Source organism: Trachypithecus francoisi, unplaced genomic scaffold, assembly GCF_009764315.1.
Source record: "Trachypithecus francoisi isolate TF-2019V2 unplaced genomic scaffold, Tfra_2.0 Lachesis_group0, whole genome shotgun sequence".
Lineage (NCBI taxonomy): Eukaryota > Metazoa > Chordata > Mammalia > Primates > Cercopithecidae > Trachypithecus > Trachypithecus francoisi.
The window spans coordinates 187,133,612-187,156,636 of record NW_022681453.1 but is presented as its reverse complement, the minus strand read 5'-3'; the positions used below and the strand labels follow the sequence as shown (position 1 = coordinate 187,156,636).

At 37.4% G+C, this 23,025-nt stretch overlaps 1 protein-coding gene across 9 annotated transcripts in view; it reads right to left on the bottom strand.

Annotated features, from left to right (window-relative positions):
• The window catches only part of LPP (LIM domain containing preferred translocation partner in lipoma), a 731,638-nt gene that overhangs the window by 401,439 nt on the left and 307,174 nt on the right, over positions 1–23,025 (bottom strand). Inside the window, exon 1 of one of the 9 annotated variants that reach the window (XM_033213040.1) lies at positions 12,253–12,258. The exons of the other annotated variants lie outside the window; for them this stretch is intronic. The gene's annotated coding sequence lies outside the window, so the exon portion shown is untranslated. Of the gene's footprint in view, positions 1–12,252; positions 12,259–23,025 lie in introns of those variants that run through there. 9 annotated transcript variants of the gene reach the window in all.

Genomic DNA, 23,025 nt, shown 5'->3' with positions numbered 1-23,025 from the left:
GAACTGTCAAGAAGTTCTTTACTGCCTTTAAAAGTCTTAATGTATGAAAAGAATGCTCACAATGAGATCTCAGGCAATGAGGCAAAAAAGGTTTAAGTTGCTGATTACCAACTCAAGTTCACAACCTAATTTCCAGGTTCAAATGTTCTATCTGAACCTATGCTGTATGAGTCCGTTCTCTCACTGTTATAAATAACTGCCTGAGAATGGGCAATTTATAAAGAGGTTTAATTTACTCACAGGTCTGCAGCCTTGACAGGAAGTATAGCCAGGGAGCCTCAGGAAACTTACAATCACGGCAGAAGGTGAAGCGGAAGCCAGCACATCTTACATAGTGGCAGGAGAGAGAGAGCATGAAGGGGGAACTGCCATACACACATTTAAACCATCAGATCTTGTGAGAACACACTCACTATCATGAGAACAGCATGGGGGAACCACCCCCATGATCCAATCCCCTCCCACCAGATCCCTCCCTTGACATGTGGGGATTACAATTCAAGATGAAATTTGGGTGGGGACACAGAGCTAAACCATATCACTATGTCTTCTTCATACCCACTTCATAAAAGGATTCCTGGGCCGCCCTCTTACACTTCATCAGATTCTGTTACATCATGGGAAATGTTCAGAGCATCAGACAGTATCAGAACTGAGCAAAATCTTGGAGATCACACTATCAAACAGAGGCCCTGGGTGATTGATGTCATTGGGTCTAAGACCACACTTTGAGAACCACAACATGTTATTCCTACTTTAGACCCACAAGATTGACAAGGTTCAATAAATTATGTCATAAAGAAGCTACATGAAAAGTCCAAAATGTCACCACAAATAAGTCTTTAAAAGTACAGCTGTCTGTCCCTTCCAAATATATCCTTCTTTACTCTGTTTCTCTAACAGAACTTAGACATAGTGAGGCACAGGTTGATGACAATCCTGGGCATGTCAAAAAGAACAAAAAAGTGGAATGTTTTTGTTTGTTTTAAGAAACAACTTGAAAAGATGGACTCTATATTCTAAGCATGAAAAGGCAGATGTTAAAAAGCCCTCACGATAAACACATAATTATCTGCTTTATTTAGATCAATTATTAAGTCAGACCAAAGTTTTCAGTTCTTAAACTTCACCATCAAAGGGTCCTTACTGCATTCCTTAGAGAGGGGCTCACGTTTTCAAAAGATGTAGAGGAACCGGCAAGTGTCTCAAAAACAGATACAAATCTGATAAAAGGAGAGGAAATAGGTCCCTTGGAGAAAGGCATAAAGTAACCGGGATACTTTCAATGAAAAACTGCTAATAACTATCCTAAATCAGACTGAAAGTTTAAGAGAATTCTAACTTAAAGCTCATCATTTTAATAGACAAGCAAATAAAGAGAAATGCCTCTAAGTTGCTGTGAAAATAAGTTCAGCTTTAGAGAGAAGGCAGAATTCTCATGTTTAAGAAAAATGGGAAAATGAAAAGAACTGAATTTACGAGTAGAAGAAGGGGGAAGGAGGTCTTCTCCATTCTAATAGATTTCCGCAAACAATGAAAGAGCATGGGACTTTGATTCCTAGGTGGCGACCCTTCTGGAGAAAAGCCCCTGGATGAAATGAACTGCAGTACCTCCCAGCCAGCACAGGTAAGCTGTAGATCTTCATACGAGTGCATGCCCTATCCTCTCTGCTTGCCTCCCAGATTCTGTGACCTACAGGGAAACATGCAACTCACCTCCCAGACTGTGAAACATACAGGCAAGCTTTAAAACAAAACAAAACAAAAAAATGTCATCCAGCAATTGGCAGCGATATATTAAATCTAAAATGGAAATGTCCAGTTTTAGAAGCCGTAGAGTGGTCATAGACACGTGCCTTCAGACCTGGTCCCTCCAAACTCCTCCACTCGTCATCCAAATCCTACCTACATACAAAATATATTTATGCCTCAATTTTCACGTAAAATGGTTTATTCAAAGTTACATAGCTGGTGAAATACAGAGCACGAAATGGATTCTCACTCTCTTGGAGAGATGCTGAGAAGTATCTTGCTTGATTTGCTCCATGTGAACCCAAATAATATTCAGCTAATATTCAAAAGGTTTTTGCTGTGTGCAAGAGGTAGCAGCAAGAAACAGTTAAACAAGGAGTTGGACAAATCAAGTATTCCATCTCTGATTCCCAAACACTACTTTCTGCCAATTTACTTCAGAAAACAGCCTGTCAGGCATATTGTTAACTCGAAAAGGGAGTGAGGAAAAACTCCAGAAGACCTAGCTATGCATATTTCTCAAGCTCTCCCTTTTAGCCCAGGGGTAAAAAGCATGCAGCAGTGAGAAGCAGGGATGCTTAGCTGGGACCGGCTGAGCTTATTCCCCACTGTGGTTACCCTAACACTTGCATCAGTCAGATACGAAAGGCATCTCCCTAACGCGGAGCTTGCTCATCCCTTTATGACACAAAGGCCCCCATCAGAGGGTGAAGATAACAAGAATTTACCTGCAAAGTAAGTAAATTACTAGTTATGGGTAATTGTGGTAGAAAAACACATGGGAACAATTCAATTCTGACTATCAACCAAGTTTGGATTCATTTACTCTTGTATAAAAAGAAAACAAAGAAAGCATCACACTCTTCTTCATCTAAATACCCATATAAAACCCACTCACACATCCAAGGATTTAGATAGCAGTCCTTTTTGTGCCTCATATACAGTTCTATCAGAGCATCCGTAATACTTGATTGTATTTGTGTGTTATGATCACTCCCTCCCGGTTAGAACTGAAGCTTCTCACAAGTAGAGTCCACTCATGATTTATCTTTATATGCCCATCTCTAGTCACAAGTCTGGGCCAGAACATCCTTAGTAACTGTAGGTCGAATGACTGAAAAATAAAAACCCACTCAATTCCTTAACTGATGTTTTAATAAATGACCTGGTGTCTTTGACCTGTACGTCTCCAATGTCAGTGTTCCAATCATCAGGGAATCCAGATCAAATGCAGACTCTGATTCAGGTCCACACTGGGGCTACAGATTCTGCCTTTCCAACACGCTCTCAGGTGTGGCTGACATAGACCCACGGGCTGCACTGGCAGTGACATGGCTCTAGCTTCCGCTAGCTGGCAGCTACTGCTTCTCCCACTTTGTTGAGGGGATAATTTTTGGTTGCTAGAGGAAAATCTAACTATTTAGGTAAACATAAAACCATTTGATACTCCACAAGTTAATAACGTTCTAAATTATGAAGCCAAAAGAGATTGGGTTGGAATACACACACATAAACACACACACACACACACACATACACACACACGGTGAACAATGAACAATTTTTTTAATCATGGTTAGCAAAGCATGTTTTAACTAACGACAGTTATTCATTTCCATTAATAGTAATTAGTGGCCAGGCACGTGGCTCACGCCTGTAACCCCTGCATTTTGGGATGTTGAGGTGAGCGGATCAGGAGGTCAGGAGTTCAAGACCAGCCTGGGCAACAGGGTGAAATCCAGTCTCTACTAAAAATACAAAAATTAGCAAGGTGTGATAGCGGGTGCCTGTAATCCCAGATACTCAGGAGGCTGAGGCAGAGAATTACTTGAACTGGGAGGCGGAGGTTGCAGTGAGCCAAGATGGAGCCAGTGCACTCCAGCCTGGGCGACACAGCAAGACTCCATCTCAAAACAACAAGAAAACAAAAAACAAAACAAACAAAACCAGTAACTAATACAGAAAAAAATATAAGTTTGAAGGGAAAATGGTACAAAATTTTAAGTCCAAAAACTTAAAACACAAACCCCAGCTCCACCCTTTACTTCAGGCAAGGCAATTCTACAGTCCCAGACCCAGTTTTCCTCATCTATGAAATGAGGATAACCATAGCTACTTCACAGTGTCAATCTGTGGATCAAAGCAGCTAAGATAGTAACTTTGAAACTTTTTGAACACAACCTTGAGTAAAAAAATATATTTTATATAATGTGGTAATATTGCTATCTAGATATGTACACATACATGTATACTAGAAAAAAAGGATTTCATGAAACCATAACTACTATATAAATAAAACACACATTGAAATGTTCTGTTATTAAAAAAAAAATTGGTTGTGACCCATTAAATCGACTGTGACCCAGAAATAGGTCTCAATTTATGTTTTGAACATAAGTGAGCTAAATTACATGCAAGTGATTAGTACAATGTCTACATTATACATGACAATGCTTTCTTTTCCCCTTATGCACAAGAGGGCAACTGAATCTAAACTTGATCACTCAGAGGAGGAGACCAAGCTTCCTGAACAAGGTTCCTTAAAGAGAAAAAGTGAAAGGATAAAACAAATGTAGCAGCAATGATGATCTCCATAAGGCAATGGAATTATGCCGCAGCTATAATGTATACCCCACAGACTACAGGCAATTTATTATGAAGCTAAATAACTGAAGACTTCATTTACAATTTCAACTTTAACTCCATCTTCAATTTGCATCAAAATATGTGTGCCACCAAGAAAACTGCACCAGAAAGCACCTTGGGTGAAATGTTTTTAAATGAAGCATTCAAGGCCTAGGACAGCATATATAATGTTATCATTTGTTTAATAATGTATATACATATCTGTATGTATTACCACGAACTATCTTTTAAATGGAGTCTCAGACTATTGATAACAGCAAGTTGTCTCTATGAAGCTAAATTTTGCAACTAAGGAATGAAAAGTGGAAGGGAAATACTCTCCATTACACAAATTCTTAACCTGTCATTATTTTACCCATTTATAATTTTTAAATAACACATATGCACAAAACAGAAATCTTCAGTACCTGAAAATGTGCCATCTCCAAATGTTCAGCTGAGTAAGGTTTTAAAAACCACCAGGAAATGCATTACGGCAAAGGCCAAGAGAAAAATTGTGGATACATCCCATTTAATGCATCACTTCTCGGCCTTCTCAACCTATTTACACTGCACTGGTTGGAACTAACAATATGAAAGCAATTGCACTGATTTGCTCAACATGCTATTTCTATTAGAGATGAAACCTTTTCCAGCTCTTTTCCTGTCCCACTCCGCCCTTCTCTCTGACATGGAAGGGGTTACTAATTTGACTGATCCAGCTCCTACTGTGAAAGTCTCAGTTTTAGAAAGCAATACCTAGGAAATCTCCTTCTTAAACTTCCTGCTTCAGACCTCTGAGCATCTGGCTCCCAGGACAGACCAGCTGGAAGGCTGTACTTCTTGACTCTAAAGCAAAGGATCAGAATGTCAAGCCAGGTCTTCAGGAGCTACAGCTCATTGAGTATGTTGACTTCCAAGACATAGTGGTGTGAGGAAGATATGGGATAAAAATTCTGCTTGTTCCTAGAGCCAAAGCCTCTGGGCTATCTCAGTGGGATCACAGACCTCTGTCCCAGAGGAAGAGCAAGCACTTATGAAGCTATTAATAAAGCAGCACCTGGACTCTCATTTTGCTACCATTTCTACAGTGAGAAACTCCTTTAAGAACTCGCTGGGAGAAGTGATAATTATCAGGGCAAGGCTTGGCCATTCCATGTTCTCTGTCCTCACTGCCATCAAAATAGCACAATATATCTCCTTTCAATGACACCTCTTCCTCTGTAAATAAGATATGTGACCTTGACTGAGCAACATTAATTTTTTAGTTATCAAGCTAGGTATCCTTAAACTTCAGGTTCCTTTTATACATTAGAAAAATTAACTTGTCTATTTTTCTTCCATTTGTATTTTCTGCTATTTAACTAGAAAACAAATTATTAATTCTGATAATACTCAATTTGCTAACAAATTAATTTAAAAGGCAGGACTAAGATTAAAAATATAGATGAAACACAGAATTGATAATAGTATACGGAAACCAGCATTCTCGTATGCTACTGCTACTAAAATTTCTCAAGAAAATTTGGCAAGAGGAATCAAAAGCCTTAAAGATATTTATAAACTTTAATTCAACAATATCACTTTTAATAAATTATCCTACCAAAGAAGTAACTTAACATGTAGAGGAGCATGTTAAGGAAACTTCATCATAAAGCAATGTAATGCAAAAACTCAGAATGTTCATTACCATGGTACTGGTTGAAAAATAAATTGCAATCATACACTGGGAAAATGTGTGGTCACCAAAAGGATGATGTTGATCTACATCTTATATCGATTTATTCATCGAGTGCCATCTGTATATCATACATTATTCTAGATCCCAGGTAAAAACAAACAAACAGAACAAACAAAGTGTGCTCCTCCACGAATCCTCATGGAACTTATACTCTAACAGAAGAAGAATGCTTAAAAAGTAAATAAAACATACTGAATATCAAATGGTGAGAAGGGCTATAATGAAATATAGGGCAAGGAAGAGGGTTGGGACTGCTAGGGTGGTGGTGGGTGTTGCAATTTTAAAGAAAAAAAATGAAAATGGCCTCACCAAGGTGATATTTGGGGAAAGACTTAAATCTAGTAAGGAAGTAAGTATTGACATGTCTGGGGGAAGAACATAAAACATTGCTTTTCATATCTTTTTTTAAATTAATATTTTTTTTTGAGACGGAGTCTTGCTCTGTTGTCCAGACTGGAGTGCAGTGGCATGATCTCGGCTCACTGCAAGCTCTGCCTCCTGGGTTCATGCTGTTCACCTGCCTCAGCTTCCCAAGTAGCTGGGACTACAGGCGCCTGCCACCAGGCCCGGCTAATTTTTTGCATTTTTAGTAGAGATGGGGTTTCACCGTGTTAGCCAAGATAGTCTCAATCTCTCGACCTTGTGAGCCACCCGCCTCAGCATCCCAAAGTGCTGGGATTACAGGCATGAGCCACCACGCCCAGCCTGTTTTTCATATCTTATCATGTAAGAAACAAGGGAGGTTACTGAATAGTGCTTATAATATGGTCCCAATTTTATACAGGCCAGTATGTTAACAGGGGTTGTCTACAGCTCATGAGATCCTAAGCATTGTTTTTGATTTTTTACCCTTTTGGCTTAATTATTATACAATAAGTGAATTACAGGCATGCGTTTTTTTAAAAAAAAAAAAACCAAAAATAAGATACTTCAAAATGAATCGCAGAATCTACTCAAACCCAGTGTTTAATTTTAATGCATCAGTATATGTACTCAAGCCAAAATTTAATGTCCCTGTCATCTTTCTAAATAACTTAGCTTGAAATGCTCTTTGAGATTCTCAAATTAAAAAGCAAGAAGAATTATCTTTAAAGTAGATGACGTCTCCCTGATTTTAAATTGGACAGTTTCACTCCATATTTAGCTAATATAGAATATATCTGAGACTCTAAGAGTCCTCTTTTATAATCACAAATAAGTACCCTGTACGAACGTGAGACACCTCAGTGTATCACATGAGATACACACATACTATAATTCTCCATCTATCATGCAGTGGTTGGAAAATGAATTCAATTTCTCAGTAGAAAACATTAAATGGACTTCAAAGAGTATGAAATTAAGATGACAGTCTAGTTCTGCAAATTGACTAGTACCAAAGAGCACTTCTGAATCCACCGAGTATCATTTGTTTTACAAAAACATAGTAATCGTTATCCAAACAACAAACCACACCATATATTTTTGACTTCCAAAGATGAGCATCCAAAACAAATAGGGCAACGAGTTGAGCTTAATGCATCAATCTTCTATCAGCTAGTGAGATATCTTTAGCTCCAAGGCGAAAAAGTAAAATTACCTCAATTTAAAAGTGAAACAAAAATCTAAAAATTCGTGTGATGGACAGAAAATGAGGCAACATCCCAGGAAAACAACAACAAAAAGTCTTAATTTACCAGTAAAAACAAAGAAGCTTGCAAACAAATATCAGAGTGCTGACAGAATAGTCCAAAAACATCATTTCCCCTTAGGATTGGGACATTATCCTGTGGTGGTCATTGAGGCCAGAAGCTTACCACCCCTCCAAAGACAAGGATGGTGCCTGAGGGAGCGTGGTTTCATAAGGAAAACACTTTAAATAGGGCATTTAATTTATTTCACCACTGCTGTCTTTGGCTATAGAGGGAACCATCCTCATCCTCAGTGACAATGCAGTCTTCCTTCCTGCTGCAGCTCTATTACAGCCAATACTCTGCTCTTTGTTAGCTTAATTGGATAACTATTGGTTTCCCCTACAGACTAACAGCTCCCTGAGGGCAGACTCTCTGTTGTACTAATCTCTACATAAAGCATATGGAACACATATGAGATACTCAGTAAATAGTAATAATATTATTGCTATAAATTATTATTGGTCCAAAACTACGTATATTAAATTGAATAGAACTCTGATAGAATGAGCACACGAACTTTTCCCATGGTCAACTTTGCCACTTTTAAATACTGACATAAGGTCAACAATGTACTACTATACTGGTGGGTCATAGGTCCTTCATGATACCAATAGCTAGACAGTTAATAACCTGTCTCAAAGTAGCCATCTAGTTAGGTTATTTGTTTGTTTCCACATTATCTTACTGAGGGTATGTCTTCAAAGTATAGGAAGAGTCCTCATCCTTAAGTCACCACCTGGTTATGGGGGCACCCTAGCCTCCAGAAATATTGCAACCGTCAGTACTCTATTGATCTTCTCCAATAAAAGATCTGTTGATAAGCCTTACACAGTATCTATCTATCTATCCATCTTTCTATCTATCTATATCCCTTAGAGTATATAGAGATGTTTACATTTTCTTTTTAATCCCATAAAAGAGAGATAGAGATGAAGAAAGAGCAGAGAAATGGGGGAAGGGGAAGGATACACGTCATAGACAGAATTTCAAAATGCTTATGCTTGAGGTGTTGAAATTCATCTGACTTTTAACCAGGGGTGTGTATTGGAGTCTCCTGGGGTACTTTCTCCCAAGACAGACACCCAGACTTCATTCTAGAATTCTTAATTCAGAATCTATGGGGTCGGGACCCAGACAAGGACCTTGCAAAGCTCCTTCAACGATTCTGGTGTATAGCGCTGGTTAAGAATCATTGATCTTCTGGAAAAACAGATTGAACAACTCTCTGAAATTAAAGATGACTAAGGTGACAAGGCAATAAAATGCAATATGTGATTCTGGATATAATTCTAGACCAGAAAAGAGACATCACTAGGACAATCAATGAAATCTAAATAAGGTTTATGTATTAGAAGGAAGTATTATGTCAGTGTTTACCTGGTTTGGGTAACTCTACCGTGGTTATGTAAGATGTCAATACTTGGGAAAACTGGGTCATGACTAAATGAGAATCCTTTATACTATTTTCAACCTTTCTGCAGGGTCTCGAATTATTTCAGAATGAAAAGTCAAAATATATGCTTTAAATTTTAAGGAAAAAGTAAGTCATTGAACTAGTCCAATAACTTTTTTTAATAGATGAATAACTTTTCCACCAGTGTGGTAGACAAACAGTCAAAAGAGTGTAGAACCACACGAAGCCACCCACTGTGACCCCAAATATTCTAACTTCTAGCGAAGGACACATTTACCACAGCACATGGCAGACTTAGTGTGAGAAACTCAGACTACTTGGGAATGACGAGAAAACCCGCTGTACCCTTACAAATGCAGAAGACTATGAAGAAGAGAAGAGGTTCTTACTATTTAGGAGACTTGGAATAGATGAACAGGAACATGTAAAATATCTCCAACAAAATCCAGGCTGAATGCAGCATGGCTAGGCTGGTAATCCTACCTCGATGATCAGCAGCAATTAAACCTCATAAAACTTCCTTTTCCCCAATGTTGGGGCTCATTCTCTTGCTGCAAGAGAATCCCCGAAGACAAGGATGGCTACATGAGGCCAGGCCCTTCTGTGATTTCTCCAGTATTCATCTTTTATGCACAAATGACTTCAAATTCTTCTCACTGAGAAATTCTTGTTACTATTTATATAAAATGATGCCAACCATTACTCACTCTCCTTCAACCCTGACATTTATTTCATCAAGTCTGAAGCTTAGCAAATGCATAAATGCTTTAAAAATAATCAAATAGAGACACTCATTTCATTTCAAGGTGGTTGTTTTTTGGCATGTATTTTTTTTTTTTTTTCCAAAGGAATACTGGAGCTGACAGGTACTTGCTCTAAAAATTTACTTCACCACCTGCTAGCTGAAATATTGCTTTCATGGATTTATATTGTATTAAAAGGTCACTGGCTGTTTAAGTCTTAAACAGTTTTAATCATTCTAAAAGTCTCTTAACAGTAAGAAAAGGAAGCTCAGAACAAACAGCAGCAGGGACTCTAATTAAAAGGGCCAATTCATCTAATTTTATTTGGGGTTAATTATTCAGGATTCACTCTTTGATGTGTAAGGAATAGCAATTAGTAATTTTAGTGATTTGAGAATCATTGGAGGTGTAATCAGTTAAAATGAGTGAGTGTTTACAACACAAGATGGTGAATTAGTCTCTCTCAGCTGGAGAACAGGAACATTAGGCTCCAAGAGATCAAGGCTAAGGATTTCAGACCTTAGTAATAATAGTCACTTCAAAATAAAATGCATGTCAACAGCCATCTAGCACTCTGTTTACTCTTAGCTGAGACAAGGCACAGAAGTTTCATGAAACTGCCTTTATCCAGATCTTGATTCTTGCTGCTGTCCCCAACCGCTTCCCAGTATCTGGCTCCTGAGCCATGATAACCATAAACGCATTCGATTTAAAAAGCAATTCTAAATGAATATACCATTTATAAGTAAAATAAGACCCAGAATAATTTTGGCACTCATTGATTTCACCTCTGAATTTATGATTGCTGAATGAGCATTATCAAATGAACCTCTAGCTCAGTGCGCAAATCTGAATTTAGGTAGGATAACCCACAGACCTGCTAACCTCCTCCTGTGTGCTCTATTTTTCTATTTACCTCCTCACAGTTCTCCCTATCACAAAGGCTACAAACCCTTTCCCTTTTTGTCTCAACCACCCACTCTGAATACAAACAAACTATAATAAATTACACAAAATTTTTCTAATTCATTTACTGGTCTGCATCTCCATTGCCACCAAAATACCTAATGCATAGTTACCTCATATCTAAACTAAACAAATAGCCTAATAGTCAACATTCTTCCTAACCTAGGTTTTTCCAATGCATTCGATATAACTGTTTCTAGATTTAGAATGTCATGGCTCTCTTTGAATAGCCAAAGCAATCTTGAAAAAAGGATCAAGTTGGAGGACACTCACTTCCTGATTTCACAGCTTACCACAAAGCTATAATTATCAAAACAGTATGGTCCTAGCATAAGAACAGACATACAGACAAATGGAATAGAATACAGAGCCCAGAAATAAACTCTCTAAAATATGGACAATTGATTTTATGGCAATTATGCTGATGTTTTAGAGAATTATGGTTTGAGAGTATTATTGAAAGCTTGGTAAATGTCTGTTCTGAGACTCCCAAGATTTGACAAGACCTCATTCTGGAAAGGTGGAATCCTCTAAGTGGATGGGCCTCTTATGAGGCAATGGAGAGGAACTTGATAAGCTTTGTTGTCAAAGTTTGTCATCAAACTCTAGAATGTACTGGTGAGTAGGTATCCTTTGAGATTACTACTGCAATTAGCAGCACTGGACATTTTATATTTCAGAATGGTGACTTTTGCTAAGCCACATACCTAGTAATCTGCCAGAATGCTTCCTCTGGCTTCCTGGACACCAAGACTTTGCTCATGCCTCTGTCTCCATTAAGAGTTTCCTCTCCACCATTTCTTCATACCTGAGCCCAAGCTATTCTTGGAGGCCCATGTCACCCTACACTGCTGCCCTTTGACACCAGATGAAAGCATCCTCCCACCTTCAGCCCTCTGTAGTAACTTTAGAGCACTTAGCAAAGTGGATCTTGTGGAAAATTCATGAGACATTTACCTCACTAAACTGCGTGCTCCTTGAGGGCAGACATCATGCATGAGTCATCATTCTATCCTAAAAGCACCTCTTCCAATGCCTCACAGAGTTGAGGTGGAGAAGATTATATTTCCTGAGTGGATATCTGCAGGAATTCTTGACAACTACACCCATAAATCCTAGCCCAATAAATTAGACTTGAAAGGAAGATGGAGAAACTGAGAGACTACCAATTTCAAAATCGGTGTGTATGTGGTTTATGTGTGCGGGTGTGTGTGTGTGTGTGTGTGTGTGTGTATGTGTGTGTGTGTGTGACAGAGAGAGAGAGAGAAGAAAAGAGAGATTGAAAGAGGGAGACTCAACTGAATATCACCATGGGGATGATCTCGGCAAAAGGAATACCCTCACCTCAATCACTGCTGCAGTTAGATAACTTACATATATAAAAAAATAGCTCTGTGACATTAAAATGTGTAAGTTTTTGTCCACTTGGAACCATTTACTAGATGTGTGTGAACTTAGGGAAATCATGAAACTTTTGAGTCTTAAGATTTTTGTTTGTAAAATGAAAACAACAGCACTTAGCTTTTATACTACTCAGGGTTGTAAAGACCAAACTGTTTAAATTTAAAAATACGACACCCTGGTTATTCTTCAGATTGTATAAACCTTTCTCCTTTTACAGAATTTAAAAATACCATAAAAACTATAATGTCCTACATAAATAATAAATTATTTTTACTGTGAGATTATTCTTTATGTGACTTACCCAGAAACACATTCTTCACAAACATTTAGAAGCCCAAATATAAAATACACTTAAGTGTTTATTGAATAGATGCTTTACAGTTAACATGGCTCTTAGCACACCAGGGTTCCAAAGAGTTAGGGGTAAAAGAAAGAGAGGGAGTGAGAGAAAAGCATAAGACCATAACTAAAACAATAACAAAACAAAGTCCTAGCAGCCAAATAAACAAATATTGTGTTCTCCTCGGAATGTTTAAAAATCTTGGAAAGGAACTGCATAAGGAGCCTTGGGGCAGTACTGACTTGGCACATCAAGCCCTTGTGCAACTGATTAACCCGACATTTCCCTGGGTAGGAGAGTATTACTAGGTCACTTTTTTTCTTTAATGGACAAACTGTTCTCGAACAATTTGCAAGACATAAACAAGCTATTGTAACATACCAATCATAGAGGGTAGTTTTGTCCTCAAAAATCCGATGATATAACCAAGTCAAAACAACCACCACCACCACAACCAGACAATCAGACAAACAAACATATCCCAGTTCCGTCTGCCTAGTTCTGGATGGGTTCTTCTTTACCCACTTTGATGTAAAAACACACAGTCCCACATCTGCAATGGTTAAGTCCCAGATCAATAGCAAAGTTTAAAAGACCTCCAAAATCTAGTGGATGTTCTTCATCCAAGAACTTAATGGTTTCTGAATTAGAATACAGAGTTCACAATATAAAGGGTTCTCTTGAAAAATCAACTTTTGTCTCTAAGGAGGCACGCCATAAAAAAGTCAATCCTTGGGTTTCGTTCACTCTGCTTTCTTCACTTCCTCAGATTAGGAGGTCATGTGATAGAAGACAGTCCCAAATTGCAAAATTTGGTGACGTGTTCTGGGCAGAAGTTCAGGCACCTTGTTATTTTAGCAGACCAGGTCGGCTGGCCCAAAGACATAATTTAGCTGAGTGGGGAACTTGTTCCCTCCTCCTGCTTCATTTGGCCAGCTGCCCCAGAAGGTCTTTCATTCTGGAGTGCAAAGGATTTAGTGCTCCCTTTTATTCCTCCAGCAGTAGTTCCAGTTCACCGAGTTTCAAGTTCAGTGAGCTCAGCCTTGGCATTCAAGGATCTCCTTATGTCTCACCCTAAAGAGCATTTATCCCAGGTCCATTTGCCAAGGACATGGTGACAGTCACCCTCCTGGCACTTGAGTCTGCAATATTGTGCTTCTTCTTATAAACAGACCCGTCCAATCACTTGAGTTCCTTCTGTAGGTCTTACTGGCATTTCCTTGGCTTAACTGACACTAACGGCACAATTTTATAAACTCAAAGAATAATCATATTAGACAGGAATTAGAACAGAATAAAGAGGTCTATAGGTCTAGTCTATAGGTCAGCAAGCAACAGCCAAATGGCCAAATCCAGACCACCTCCTGTTTTTGTAAATAAAGGTTTTTTGGAACACAGCCAAGGTCATTCACTTACTTATTGTCTATGGCTGCTTTTGCATTCCAGTGGCAGAAATGAGTAGTTGTGACAAATACCGTATGGCCTACAAAGCCTAAAATATTTAGTTACCAGATTTACAGAAAAGTTTGCCAAACCTGATCTAGTCTATGGACTCACATTACAGATAAGAAAGTTAAGATTTAGTAGGGCTAAACAGAGTGGAAATAAAATTTTCAAAGCAAAATACCCAGGGCAGTGCCAGGCATATGGTGCATACACACTGAGTAAATACCAGCTCTAGTGTTTGACAGGACATTTCGTATTCTTTTAATATGGAAATGGACTAAAATGAGTTTTCAAAGATAGCATGGTTACCCTTGAGGAATTCATTGCCTAGAAAGGAGAACAAACATGTAAACAGATAATTTTAACATGATATTGTGTGTATTCGTTTTCTGTTGATACTGCAACAAAGTATCACAAGCTTGGTTGTTTAGAAGAACAGAAATGTATTTATTTTACAATTCTATAAATCAGAAATCAGTCATGTGCATCAGTGCACTAAAATCAAGGTGTTGGCAGGGCTGTATTCCTTTCTGTATTTCCTCTCCAGAGAATCCATTTCCTTGTCTTTTCCAGCTTTTCAAAGCTGTTCCTCATTCTTTGGCTTGTGGCCCCTTCCTCCGTCTTCAAAGCCAGCAAAGACATGTTAAGTTTTTCTCACATCACATCACTTCAAAGACCTCCTCTGTCCTCTTCTTCCATTTGCTATCACAGTTGTGATAGCGTTGGGACCATCCTTATATCCAGGATAATTTCATTATCTTAGGTTAGCTGATTAACAACCTTAGTTCCATCTGTATCATTAATTGCCTGTGGCATGTACCCTAACATATTCACATGTTCCAGAGATTGAGACGTGGACAACTTTGAGGGCTGTTATTCTGCCCACCACAATGCACCATAAGAAGGGAAGTCTGCACATAGTGCTAGACTCAGAGTAGGAACATCAGTGCAAGGACAAGTATAGACAAGAGCAAAAGTTCTTGTATTCATGGTACCTATTTTCCAGAGTTCCATATGATCTTCTAAGAATTTCTTTATAATTTCAGCATATTTTAAAAAATTAAACTATTATATAATAAAAAATATAATAAACAAAAAAATAAAAATATTATTTAAGATATTTCTACTTTTTATGCATTGTTCCATTCTTTTGTAACTATAATCTTGCTACCACATTAAAAAAATCCTATTCAATATTAGGTTGAGGAATTTCAGGAAGCAAGTCTGAGTTAAGATTGAAGCTAAACTAATTTTATATGGTCCCCATAGGACTGCTTTTCTTAGGTCCATTTTATGGATAAGGAAACTATCCCTCAAAAAGATTAGAAGCCTGCCCAGAATCACACACACCAGAGCTAAAGTCTAGAGAAAATTGTTCTATCTATTTGAACCTTATAAACAGAATGAAAAATGTTAGTGCAGCGTGTTTGCAATGATCTACATAGCAATGCCATAAAAGGGAGGGAGGTGATAAAATCCATCACATTGAGAAAAATGAATGTTATGATTAGCAAACAGGTGGAGTTTACACAGCATATATGTATATTCTGAGATGACAGAAACCATTTTTTTTGAGTATATTTAGCTCTTCAGACAAAAATATAACTGAGACTAAAAGACATAAAAATATGAGCCTGTACTGTCATTATGATATAGAAAGAAAAATTACAAGTTTATTTAGGGAAAAAATGAAGAGTTTCAAAGCACCATATTAACAAAGGTATTATCAATAGGTATTTATAAACCCTGAAGATTAGGGTAAAAATTAAATAGAAATTACCTGGTTTGAGGATGTGAGAGTGCCAAATAACTGGAAGTATTCAAGTAGAGGCAGGAAGACCACTTGACATGAATATTATAAAGAAGATACAAGCTTTATTCATCCAAGGAAACTACTTAGTCGCCCTTTCGACACTCATAGTTTATGATTCCATGACTCAAAATGCAAGTGCCAATTAATGGCAATAAGAGACTAAGGCTTCCTTTAATAGGTATAGCCAGAAAGCTCCTTCTGATGCCATAAGATGGCAGTTAACCTAACTGTAAGTAGGCACTTACCAGGCATGTTACTTAAAAACAATTTTCTAGGCAAGATCAGACAAAAGGCAACTAGTAACGTGGACAATATCAATGAATGACCCTGACTCTCACATCTCACTGCCATGTTGAAAATGAAGCTTTTAATATTCAGAAATTTCCACAAAGTTATATTCTACTGAACTGTTGAGCCATGATTTTCCATATGACAAGTGAGTAGTCACCAAGCAGTCTAAAGGGGAGTACCTGGGATTTTGATCCTCACAAATCTTGCTCCTTCCTCCTGCCCTGCCAGGAATCCCTAAACCTTCTTCATGGAAACAGCCGATCCCCTTTGACTGAATGGGTAGTTCAAGGTCTGGTAGAAAGGCTTGAAAACACGTGAGAACTTTCTGACTTGGCACTTGATAACTGAGAGGCAGGTGACAAAACTGCATTTCTTAAATTAAGGTGTACACATTTCCACACTTGACAATGAAAACCAAGCAAAATACCAAATTACCAAGACGGAAAATTCCCACCATAAAAAACAAGAGCTACTCAGAAGAGAAAAACAAGACATCCAGTCACAGGAGCTACACGGCCTCCTATTAACAGTAAATATTCACACATTCCCACGCAGAACCTTTTCCTTCTGAATAGAGTTAAGGTTCAGGAAATGGTTTGATAAAGACATTACATTACTTGGACAAAACTGAACTAGATTATCTGTTTGTTTATTAGATCGTGGTTTTCAACGCATTGTTCTACACTAAGAGCTCTTGACATGAGCCGACACACACATTCTTTGGAATGAAGGCTTTTGTGAGAATATTTTATGGTACTTAGGCTCTTGAAAAGACTTGTGAAAGCAGTCACACCAGAGGATTAAGCCCAGTATTTGGGGCCACCACATCAGGAGGGTCCAATTCACTTCACACAGCCTTAACTAGGACATGTGAGCTTTCTTGGACATAACACCAAATAGTTCCGACCTACTCATTGCGGAATTTCTCATATTAACCCCAACCCACTCATCATAGTTACAAACCAAACACCAGGTCCTGGGTGTTAATAGGTGAAAATAAAAACAGAGTACTCCAGAAATGGAATTCAACAAGTTTTCACTTCTATCTGTTGCTAAAGGGGAAAGTACACTCCTGATTTTATTTTTGTTTAAATTTCAGTCAGGAACATTCATGAAATAACAAATTTCCAGAGTATATCATACTGTCTTCTGAATTCCATGTCATCCTATTATCCTAATTTGATAAAAAGATCATGGTGTCCCCTTCTGTTCTGCTTTGTTTTGTGTGTGTATGTTTTGGGGCTTTGGCTTTTTTTTTTTTTTTTTTTTTTTCTCCATAGTAAGGCTTTTTCAGCTTCAAATTGGGTCCGATATTAGATCAGTGGGTGGAATTCAAAGAGTCTCATCTTAAACTTCCCTAACATTTAAGGGACTCAGAATGGAGGTTCATCCCAAACCAACAGGGATATACATATGAGAAGACCACATGTTTATAAATACAGAACTTTCAACAATTCATTCAAATACCTGCAGCCTTTGTTTCTCTGATATTTAAGGTATTGTGTTGCAGAATGCCCTATAATGCTCTCAGTTATGAAACAAGTAGGACAAGTATTGATCCATCCTTGTAGTCAATTATATATCTACGTTGATGCTCTGTTGATTAGTGTCCTTGAAATCATTTTAAAACATGACATCTGAATGTTTCACCAAATATCAATATTTTAAAGGAAGGGTTCTTCGTACTAAAATTTATAGAACCGATTAGGTATACCTCACTACTTACTTCTCCTCTTCCCCTAAATCTTCCATTTGTAGAATCATTTAGATGGACACTGCACAACAGAATTTTCTGCAATTGTGGGAATGTTCCACACTGTCCTGATACTTGCAAGGTATGGCTACTGAGCACTCAAAATGGGACTAGTGGCTGGGAGACGAATTTTTACAAATGTTTTATTTAATTTTAATTAATGTAGATTTAAATTCAACTTCAAATGGTCACATGGGGCTAGAAGCTACCATATTAGGCCTTGCGGATTTAGTCACACGGTATTTAAAATGGTTCACTTGACTCCCTAAACCCTCCAAAACACTTTTTTCTATAAAGCAAGAAATCTAACTGATGTGTTTTCTTCAAGGTTTCAATAACAAATAACTTAAAACCTATTAAACATTGTAGACTAAAAGCTAGAAACCTCAATACATACCTGCTTTTCCGTTTATCTAAATAGAATAATAATAGCTTTGAGGAAGGAAATTAGGTTTTACTTTCTTTCAAAACTCCAAATCCAATACGATATTGAGTCCACTTACAAATGAAGGACTGTGATTAGGGCACACTTCAATTTTCTTAGTATGAACTGGTATGATGTAAAGTAAAAAGCAACACAGAAGCCACAGTGCCGGTGATGGTTCTGCCATGAGTGCTCTTGTGAATGGTATGAGGACCAAGTACATAAAGGCTGAAAGGGTTTCAAAGGAGATCAAAGCACAGAACAGACACTGAACAAAAGCTGGTTAAAGGACTATTCTCCATCTCATCAAAAGTAAATTAACAAAAGAGCTGGAGAGCTAGTACAGTTTCTACTCAGGTCTTATCCTAGCACGTCTAAATATCATACTGTTCGTAGTCTCTGCCACAGAGAAGAAAATTTAAGAACATTATTAATATTATGCAGCATTGGACACTTGCAAGTCCTCCTTCTTTTTGAAGACATTGCAAAGATGGCAAAGTAAATCTAAAATGAAATTGGAGTGGAATTTATTTACACAGGAATAAGACGACATTAATGAAGAAATGCTGCAGTGAGATATAATTGTCAAATATATTGTAGTGCTATGGGAGGCGTAGGTTAATCACTTGAGGATCAACCTGAGGCCAGGAGTTGAAGAGCAGCCTGGGCAACATTACAGGACCCTATCTCTAAACTTTTTTTTTTTTTTAAATTAGTCAGGCATGATGACACATACCTAGAGTTCTAGTTACTCTGGAGGTTGAGACAGGAAGATCACTTGCACCCAAGAGTTCAAGGTTAGAGTGAGCTGTGATGGTGCCACTCACTCCTATATGGGAAACAGAGTGAGATCCTATGTCTAAAACACACACACACACACAAACACACACACACGTTCATACATACATAGTGAAAGAGACACCACAAATTAATCAGTGAAGGAAACATTATTTATAGTTGTTGTTGTTGTTGAAAACAGAGTCTCGCTCTGCCTCCCAGGCTGGAGTGCAATGGCACAATCTCAGCTCATTGCAGCCTCCACCTCCTGGTTCAGGCAATTCTCCTGCCTCAGCCTCCTGAGAAGCCAGGATTACAGGTGCCCACCACCACGCCTGGCTAACTTCTTATTTTTAGTAGAGACAGTGTTTTACCATGTTGGCCAGGCTAGTCACAAACTCCTGACCTCAGGTGATCTTCCTGCCTCGGCCTCCCAAAAGTGCTGGAATTACAGGTGTGAGCCACCATGCTAAGCTAGAAAAGACGATTTATTAAATGGAATTGGAAAAACAGGTAAATTATTTAAAAATCAATGTAGAGCCTCACCTTTGACCAAAATTAGTTTCAGTTTGATTAAAACTTGAATAATTTAAAAAACACATTGAAACCAACTTTTATATGCTTCTAAATTGGAACAAAATTAAAAATAAACACCCAAAAATATAACACACACACACACATATATATACACATATATATAAAGCTCACATAAATTGGCTAAATTTATATGAGCCATTTGGTGTGTTACCAGGAAGGTAACACACACATATGCATATATACGAAGCTCATATAAATTGGCTAAATATGCTAATGCAATAATATACAATCGATTTAAAAATATTTTTAAAAAGGATTAACATGAGAGGCAGTAGCATATCAGACTGAAGAGTATCATATTTTGAGTAAATTCCACATGTGACACTCATTAGCTTCACTTCACTGGCCACATTACTTAGTATCTCTGTTTCTCAGTTACCCCATCTTAAACATGAGAATAATAATAATAATATCTATTTTAAAAGTTAGCTTTTTAAAAAAGAGGTAATTCTTAAGAAGAATTTAGCACAGTGACTGACTACACATACCAAATATATGAGTAGTTTACAAATATGTGAAAAAAAGTGTTGCCCTATTAATAATTCAAGAAAAGCCATTTTCATAAAATTAGTATATTTAAACAATCAAAGCCTATGGCAAAATAGGCACTATTAAATATTACTAATGCAAGTATAATTTGGCAACTTTTGGATTAAAATTTGGTAAATGTCAAACTTTAAAACTTCATTGTACCATTTGATCTAATAATTCCACATAAGGAAATCAATCTGAAATACTGTGAGAAATAAGAGTGAAGAAATGGATGTGGAGAGGATAGGAAAGCTATGAGCCCAAAGATTTTAACAATGAAAAACTGAAAACAGCTTAAATTTTCCAATGTTGGAATATCAAAATTCCCTTAAAACCTCATTAAGGTGCTGTCTATAATAACTTTGCAAGACTAGGCATATATAAAACTCTGTGGACAATAAAAAGAGAGCTATTTAAGCCTGAGTCGAAAAATGAAAACCACAATTAAAAATACTTGATAAATTCTGTATGGTTCCTTTTACATACAATACAAAAATAAGCAAAACTAATCTATGCTATTAGACATCATAATGGTGTTTTTCATGGGGAGATGAGGTAGTCTGGGTGACTAGTGAGGTTCTATTTCTTGATCTGGGTGTTTTTTAAACAAAAATGCACAATTTGCAAAAATTATTGAATATATCACCTATGATATGTGCATTTGAAACATGTATTTTATAAAAGGTTAAAAGTTACTTGAAAGAACCATATCAATATATTCATTATTGGGTGATGAGAACATGGCTTATATTTTCTTTTGTCAAAAGTTCTATATTACCTTTATAATTTTATTTTTTAAAAGACTATGGGAAGTAAGATGTCTAGCCAGACAACAAAAATGTCTTTGGGTTGGAGGGGAAGGTCACCTAGTTAAACCACAAACTGACCCTTGTACATCTTGATATCCTCAAGGGTCATTAGGCTAAGGCTCGAAAATCCTCCAGTGGGAAGGAGCTCACCCCTCCCCCCAGGACAGCCTATTCTACCTTCAGATCACTTTGTCAGAAACTCTTTTTCTATACTGAATGAAAATTTGCCTCTGTGTAAGTTCTATATTCTGGCTTATTTCTATCGTCCGGAGTCCTTTAAGTCTTACTCCGGGATCCTTGATTATAGTCTTCTTAAAGTCACCTTACAATCTCTTTCAATAGTTCCTCCTAAGACTAGCACTCGCTCTATCTTGGCTGGTCTTCTCCAGATAAGAGTATCTCTTTCACGGAAGAGTAACCAAATTGAATACTAAGTCTACGAGTTGAGGTCTGGCTGGGGGATAGTAAACTTAGACGTGAGGCTAACTCCACTCCATTCATGGACACTTCCTGCTGTATATTACTTATTCATATCAAGTTTATCCAAGGAAGCTATCACTAATTACAAAATTTCAGACATCTTGATCATCTTAACTATGTTCCTTGTTTTCTACACTTTGCCATGTTCTTTCAAAATAAAAATCTAATGTGAAGAACACAGCCTATACATACACATTCAAAAACAAAGAAAATGGTTTCTTGAAATTATACCATGTTTTAAAAGTAATAATGCAGAAGCTGGACCTCTACTGCCCTGCACAAGGAACCAAATGAATGCTGATAATGGTCGCAAAAGCTTAAAGAGAATTCTGTTCCAACAGTAACTGGGCCTGGAACCAGTCAAGTTTTCTGCAAGGGACAAAGCCTGATTTTCAAGTCCCAACTTCTCCAGGATGAAATATTTAATACCAAGCTAAGTCATATAAAGTCTTCAAAGGCCAAAGCAGAGAGAATACTTGATTATCTTGTTCAATCTCTTTGTATAGGATGGATGAAATAGAATCTAAAGTAGAGGTCCCATTCTCAAGGGCACACAGATAATGTGTGAGAAGACCTCTGCAATAGTCTTGATATCTGCACTCCAACTGCAGCAAGTTTATGTTTATGGATCCATTCAGACTCAAAAACAGGAAAGCTGACATGTCCAAGAAAGCTGATGCTAGTACTAACAAATAGAAAGATGTCTGCAAATCAATACGGCTATTGATTTTTTCCAAAATTTTTTATCATAAGGTGGACAAAACTACAGATAAAATTTTTACATAATTGACTAATTTACTCAGTGTACAAAAAATGATTTCATCAAACTGCTGCTACGAAATTGTCAACCATGTTTTCGACAGTATTTCCTTGAAGGTAGACATTTCCAATTTTAAGCAAAAGATACGTGAACATAAGAAACATGAGAAACTGACTAAGACAACACATGGACATACAACCGGGGCATTCTCCTGATCTCAGAACAAATAACCCCCCATGAATAATCAACATATATTGTTACGAGGAAAATAAGCATTCCCTTGATCTGATTCTATTGATAATAATCAGATATTGGGGTTCAGAACTAGGTTTGGTGTTGAGAACTGTCATACCCACATCTTTGAGTATGAGTCCCCATGACAATGAATTTAAAGAATTTCCTATAGTTTTCATTTTAAAAAATAAAACCATACCTAGATAATTATTTTGGAAAGTAGGAGTACTAATAAAACAAGTTTCCTGGAAAAGTCAACACTAAACATGTGAGTAACTCCAAATGTGACACTCATTAGCTTCACTTCATTGGCCACATTACTTAGTATCTCTGTTTCTCAGTTACCCCATCTTGTACCTTGAACAATGGGAATCAGGAACTGCTACATAAATTCTGTTTCCTACCTCCTATTAACGAACTATTCTGAGACACTCTAGCTTATGAGGCCTTTG